A 7,717-nucleotide genomic window follows, 5' to 3' on the forward strand; every position below is an offset into this window, starting at 1 on the left:
GATTTGGGAGATTAGGCTTGATATATGTACACTTCCATGTGTAAAATAGCTAGCTAGTGGGAAGCTGCTGTATAGCACATGGAACTCAACTAGGTGCCCTATGATGACCTAGAGGGGTGGGATGAGGGGTGGGAGGAAGGCCCAAAAGGGAGGGGATGTATGTATACATATAGCTGATTCACTTTGTTGTACAGCAGAAACTAATAAAACATTGTATATTAATTATACTCCACTAAAAAAAGAACTGGGAAAGTTAAAGATTACTTGTTAAAGACAAATACAAATCTAAAGTGTTTTCTCCACAAATATTAGTAGAATAGAAAAGGCTTTAGCCATAGACATTGGAGCAGGTATACTTATTTCAACTGTTTTTTTTTTTTTTTTAGAGTTTGACAAATTTATTGGTATTTTAGTAAAGACAATCATCTTAGTTGTTTCTCTCCCATCTTGACCGTAGGTTGATATTTGAGTCAAGAAAATGAAATGTAGGAGAGGGATGTTATTTCAACATAAACATTAAAATGAACAAAAATGGAGAGTCTGCCTACATTAAAGCAAGTTAAATTCATGTATCTTGATATAATTAAATCATGTAAGTAAGAACTAATAGCTCTATATACACTTCCATTGTTTTACTTGGGGCTTATTCTAAACTCAAATGCAAGTGAACAAAGTATTAGGAATATATACAGGCTGCTTCTCTGGAGTTATTACTTATTAAAAGAGCTCAGCAAGTAGTTACCACCAATCAGTCTGAAGCTTCCTCCAAATCTAACATTGTAGTTTTCAAGGAAATCATTATACCGTATGTTTTTTCTATGTGTGTCTATGCTTTAAAAGATGTGTTTAACTGTCACATTAAAAAAGAATTCATATACAATACAAAAATACAAAATAAACACAATCCTACAACACATAGATTAACAAAGTATATGTGGTCGAAGATTCCATAAAATATGTTTAAAGATGAATTTTCTTTCATTTTCAGTATCTAAAATGTGCTTTTGAGAGGCCACTGGTTAGCAAGTATACAGTTAAAGTAAACCATATTTTTGTGCTAAATAAGAATTCCTGTTAATAAGTTCAAATCAAATTGGATTTCACAAGTTAGTAACATAAATGCTTTGATAAAATTACAGAAAGTGCATCTTTTTTATCTTCCATCATCATACAATGTTGCTCCCCCCCGCCTTTTTTTTTTTTTTTTTGGTGTTTATACCCTTTAAAAAATAAGAACAGCCAAACATTTAACTATTATGTACATTTAAATTTTTGGTGGTGGCTTGTTATTTTAAAAGAAACAGCTTCCTTATGATTTGCCTCAAGATCTGGTGGAAATGCTTACAGGAACTGGCTAATAACAAAATTCAAGAGAAGCACATTCAAAATACTGATTTACTTTGGTAGCAAATGTCTGTTCTTTGAAGACTAATGAAGGTAGACAAGACCCTTAAAATGAAGTGGGCTATTTTAAATACTCAACAGTTTACATCAAATTTTAAAATGTTCTTTCTAAAGAGCTTAAGCATCTGTGTCCACTGATAGCAATGCAATAACTAGTTAATGATGATGTGAAACTAAACAAATGCCCATTAGGAAAAAAAAAAAAGCTGTATTTTATTTAATTTACTTTCTCAGTCAATAGTCCAGTAACATTTTCCTCCCAATACAATACTCCCTTCTCTATAAGGCTGTTCCTGGGAGCCAGACAAGTTTAGGTTAATAAGGGAGTTAAGTTAGAGAGTAACTGCCTACAGTTTAAATAGACAACTTTTTGCTTCCCTCCTAATGTGCTAATAGTTATATCTAAAAAAATATGCAATTCTTAGAAAGGTACCATTTCTGAATTTTTTAGTATCTGTAACCTTTAGAAACTAATCACATGAAACTACAAAATTAGTAAATGTCTCGAAATCTGTATATAAAACATAAATTACCTCTAATTTCAAATTCTCATTTATTAGTGTATCACTCAATATTTTAAAAAAAGAAAAAGAAAAAAAAAGGCGGCTCCAAAGATAGTCTTATACCATTCCTTAAAAAAGGAAACTGTTCCTTTTAACTTTACACTCACTCCACACCCCAATTTCAAAACACATCATTTAATTGTCTTGGTCATGGACATTTCCAAGATGAGATTTTATATTTCACTCCCATAGCTTCTGGTTATCAGAAAACCCATGCTTTCCTTTATTGAAGGAATTTGGTCCTGCTGATGTTGGTGTATCCCTTCCAATATTCTTCATCCTCATCTTTGCTTCTGGACGCATTTCCTCTGGTTCACTATCTTCATCTTCATTAAAAGCTGCTGCTACTGAAAGGGTTTTTGGAGCAAGAGTTGGAACCGGTTGTTTAGGCTTACTTGAGCCAAATTTGATGGATATGGCTGAGGCTTTCTTTGTCGTCTGACTACCTATGGCAAATCCAAACTTGGAGATCTTTGTAGGCTTTGTTGGGAGGTCTGCAGTTTCATCTTCAGCTGATCGCTTCTCAGCGCTGCGACTGGAATTTTCCCCTCCATTACTGGAAGAAACAGTCTTAGTTTTCACAGGTTTTTCTGCTGCTTCTTCAGGTCCTCTGGCCGCTCCAGCTCGCTGCGGCTTCTCAGGTTTCTCCTCTCCCGCCTTCCCGTCCGCCGTTTTCCCCGCCGCGGCCTCCCCTGCAGCCACGCCAAGTCAACTGTTGTTTTTTAAGCTAGTGAGTTTTACATTGTCTTACCTGCCTCATCGTTAAAATTTTAGAACAAGAACTATAAAATCTTAACTATAGTTTGGGTCAGCGTTTTTTTGGTGTGTTTCTGTATATGTTGTAGATATGTTGTATTTTTTTTTTTTTTTTACCTCCAGGTGGTTTTGTCAAAATTAATTTGTAAAAACAGAATAGAGTTCTGTATAATTGGCTTAAAGAAAAAGAATGCCTATGTGAATTTAGTATTTATACAATTCTCAAAAAATATAACAGAAGCTAACCCAAATGCTTTTCAGGTTCATGTGATCTAAGAAAATATTTGGTATTAAAGCTAATTCAAATCTGTTCGGTTCAGTTCAGTCGCTCAGTCGTGTCCGACTCTTTGCAACCCCATGAATCGCAGCACTGCCAGGCCTCCCTGTCCATCACCAACTCCCGGAGTTTACTCAAACTCACGTCCATCGAGTCCATGATGCGATCCAGCCATCTCATCCTCTGTTGTCCCCTTTTCCTCCTGCCCCCAATCCCTCCCAGCATCAGAGTCTTTTCCAATGAGTCAACTCTTCGCATGAGGTGGCCAAAGTATTGGAGTTTGAACTTTAGCATCAGTCCTTCCAAAGAACACCCAGGACTGATCTCCTTTAGAATGGACTGGGGGGATGGAATGGGGAGGGAGGAGGGAGGAGGGTTCAGGATGGGGAACACATGTATACCTGTGGCGGATTCATTTTGATATTTGGCAAAACTAATACAGTTATGTAAAGTTTAAAAATAAAATAAAATTAAAAAAAATAATAAAAAAATAAATAAATTAAAAAAAAAAAAAAAAAGAATGGACTGGTTGGATCTCCTTGCAGTCCATGGGACTCTCGAGTCTTCTCCCACACCACAGTTCAAAAGCATCAATTCTCTGGCGCTCAGCTTTCTTCACAGTCCAACTCTCACATCCGTACATGACTACTGGAAAAACCATAGCCTTGACTAGATAGACCTTTGTTGACCAAGTAATGTCTCTGCTTTTAAATATGCTGTCTAGGTTGGTCATACCTTTCCTTCCAAGGAGCAAGCGTCTTTTAATTTCATGGCTGCAATCACCATCTGCAGTGATTTTGGAGCCCCAAAAATAAAGTCTGACACTGTTTCCACTGTTTCCCCATCTATTTCCCATGAAGTGATGGGACCAGATGCCATGATCTTAGTTTTCTGAATGTTGAGCTTTAAGCCAACTTTTTCGCTCTCCTCTTTCACTTCCATCAAATCTGTTAGTTTAATTAAAATAGACATGTCTTTAGTGTTATCAACAGTGAATATAATGCAGACATACAACTTTTATTCTGTCTAGGTTTATTAGTCAAATAAGTTTATGTAATCTCTGTTATAAAACTTGTCAGCAAGAAATATAACCTGGTATGATGAAGTAAGCTAAGCACAATTGTTGAAAACAAGTGATTTAAATAGATGTGAGGTTAGAGTTTTTAGGTGAAGTTTTTATCAATAATTATGTTTCACAATATGTCTCCTTAAGCAGTTTCCACAATCTTTTTGGTAACCTGAAATCTTAAAGTTTTGCTTAGTTAAATTTAGTGATGGATAGTCATTAAATATCTAGATAATTTCCAAATAAGATGAAATATGAGAACACTAATTACTAAATGTAAGTTTATTTACTTTTAGTTTCATTTTATAGAGGAAAAAGAAATTTGGGTTTATTAGTAAACACGTTTTGTGCCACACTGAAAAAAATCACTATGAAAAAGCATATGTTTCTAGAAAATATAAAATGTTTATAAATTTGCCACAAAATGCTAATGTTTAAAATAGTTCACAATTGTTTATTTATTTTCACTAGTAATTAAGGTTTTTAAGGGTTAACAATTATATATGTAATTAAAACTACTAGAAATAATAAGGGAAATATTTCCACATGCAGGGAAAGTAGGGTGTATGTTTTCAGTAAAAGAAGGTATGAGGAATAGAAATGTATTTTTGTTGAGGGGAAGGAAAGTATTAATAGCTTTGTCCTGAGGCTGGTTATTTCAGAATAGGAAAGAGGAAAAATATACGACAAAATCTGAATGTAAAAAAGACAGTTGTAAAATGTTTATGGGAAAGGAATCTTGGGAAAATAATTTTATGCATGGTTAAGCTGGCTAAGATTAAAATGAATTTATTTTAGTGAAAAATGGATTTTAATATCAAAATTAGCTGGTACAATATTAGAATTTGATTTTCTCTCTGCTTTAAAAGGGCTAAGTTTTTGTGCACTATTGGTCTGCTCTTGTAAGAGATTATAAACGGTTTTAATCTTTTAAGTAATTTGCTTAGAAGACAAAGATTTTGTGTCTTATCAAAATAATTTCCTGTGTTTCACATTGTCTTTATCAAGTCTTTGATTACTTAAGAACATTGAGTCTTCTCTATTAAAAGAGCTAAGGTATTCTGGGTTTTTTTTTCCCAAATTTTTTACAATTATTTACTTTCTGTATTTGCCTGTGAAGTCTTTGTCACTATGGCTAAACAGAGAATTGTTGTTTCAGTGACCTATGATCCTATTTGACCAAATGTTTTTGAAGCCTTTTGATATTTTTGACAACTCTCTCCCCACCCCTCTGCCAAAAAAATCAAATCAACAAGAAATCTTTTTGACCTGGAAGTAACTTTGCAATTTTTCCAGAAGGTCTCTGGAAAGTCACAGAAAAATGACTCTCTTTAGAAAAAGAGAGATGTTTAACTTATTAGGTATATTTGATATGCTAGATTACATGGGAAGCACTGTCAAATAAGTTGTATTAAACCTTCTTTATGTTGTATTTGTATAAATATATAGATGTTCCAGAAATTGGATTAAATTCCTGGGAATTTGAAGTATCCTGGTATGTTTTCAGTAGTAATTCCAGTTATTACCAAAATAACCAAAATTTCTCATCAATTCCATTGTAATTAACTCTCATCAGATCTTTAACAACAAGCATTTTTAAGTCTTTATACAGTTACTGGGCTTCCCAGGTGGCTTGGTGGTAAAAAACAAACAAAAAAACCTGCCTGCTAATGCAGGAGACACAGCAGATGCGGATATCCCTGCATCAGGAAGATCCCCTGGAGGAGGAAATGGCAACATGCTCCAGTATTCTTGCCTGGAAAATCCCATGGGCAGAAGTGCCTGGTGGGCTACAATTCATGGAGTCTCAGAGTTGGACATAATGGAGCACGCATGTACATTGTTTTACTCTGATACTTTTGCAAAATTGTTCCTGCAAAGTACTTTCATCTTCAAGAGATTCACGGAAAGAACTTTGACAAGTACAGGTTTCTGGTAACTTTAAGATCATAAAACTGAACTGAGTAAGAGTTTCCAGAACTAATGGAAAAACTGGATTCAAGCAGAACAAATATTAATTACGTGGGTCTGAATGAATTGAGGAGGATGATTATAATTTTTAATGACTTTGATCGAAACATTGCTGGTTCTTTAATGTTTTGTTTTTCCAGATATAAGAAAAGATTTTCTCTTAAGCTAGCTGTGACATGGAGCAATTTGGTTAAGTATCCCTTTGTAAGCAAAGAGGCAGCGTGTACTTTTTCTCCCTACCTGATCCCTCCATAATTGAGAAACTCTTAGGTATTCTTTTCATGGCAATATTGTTAGTTATTTGCCTAAGTTCAGTAAGTTCAGTAAGGATCTGTGTGTTCTCCTTTTAACAGAACACAGAAACATTGGCTGTATTACCAAGGCTTTGATAGGAACGATGTATTTGAGAGAGGTGTGCATAGACTCAGATATAACCAGATAGCTTTAAGGTATTAAGGTTGACTTCATGGAGCCAATAAAGCCTCTTGGAAAATTGACCTAGTACCTTGCTTACTGGATTCCTGGCAACCTTACCAGGTGAGTAAGGAAGGTCACTTCCTGGCAGGCTCATAAAGCTAGGATGTTTTGAGGATCTCAAGAAGAGAGGAATTCACACAAGCTCTAGGCAAAATGTAGGCTAGACTTCCTCTTCTCAGAGGCTTTTAAGAGTTTAAGCTGAGATTTCTTATGCAAAGTTCCAGCAAATGTATCTTAAAAAGAACTTAAACTTAAGTTCAGTTTAAGACTGAACTTTAACCCTGTGTACAAGACAGCGAAAGAGACACTGATGTATAGAACAGTCTTATGGACTCTGTGGGAGAGGGAGAGGGTGGGAAGATTTGGGAGAATGGCATTGAAACATGTATAATATCATGTATGAAACGAGTCGCCAGTCCAGGTTTGATGCACGATACTGGATGCTTGGGGCTGGTGCACTGGGACGACCCAGAGGGATGGTATGGGGAGGGAGGAGGGAGGAGGGTTCAGGATGGGGAACACATGTATACCTGTGGCAGATTCATTTCGATATTTGGCAAAACTAATACAATATTGTAAAGTTTAAAAATAAGATAAAATTAAAAAAAAAGACTGAACTTAAAAATAACAGTTACTGTTCTTGCTGCACTTATATAAATAGCAAGCCCAATTTTAATACAAACAAATTAGTTTTACTGTGATAATCTTGGTTAAAATAATGGGGGTGATTGTAGAGAGAAAAATTGTACCTTTGTAGATACTAGATTTTAGTCTGTTAACTGTCTTTGATCTTTGAAGTTTTGTTATATACCTGTAAACTGGACTGGATCCTCAGTTCTTTTAGTTTCCTCAAATATCTGGCTATAACTCTCTGAACTAATGTTTCCAGTTTTCTCCCACCCTTCTGATTTGGAATCCACAAGAATAAAGCTACTCTTAAGTTTTCTTGCAAGGGACTATACCAGGTAGTCCTCATTTATCCAGATGGCAACCAAACTTCAGGAACTTAAACCTTGAGTAGACATCTCACAGCTAAAGAAGGCTCCGCCTGACAGCTGGTCCTGTGTAGACACTGGAGGGCTTCCTGGGTGCTCAGATGGTAAAGAATCCACCTGCCAATGCAGGAGACATAATAGACCTGGGTTTGATCCCTGGGTTGGAAGATCCCCTGGAGGAGGGCATGGCAACCCCACTCCAGTATTC

At 35.6% G+C, this 7,717-nt stretch overlaps 1 pseudogene; it reads right to left on the reverse strand.

The window, feature by feature from the left end:
- Positions 1-368: 368 nt before the first annotated feature.
- Positions 369-2,675, reverse strand: LOC129639524 (PEST proteolytic signal-containing nuclear protein-like; annotated as a pseudogene).
- Between the last annotated feature and the right edge of the window lie 5,042 nt (positions 2,676-7,717).

Source organism: Bubalus kerabau, chromosome X, assembly GCF_029407905.1.
Source record: "Bubalus kerabau isolate K-KA32 ecotype Philippines breed swamp buffalo chromosome X, PCC_UOA_SB_1v2, whole genome shotgun sequence".
Lineage (NCBI taxonomy): Eukaryota > Metazoa > Chordata > Mammalia > Artiodactyla > Bovidae > Bubalus > Bubalus kerabau.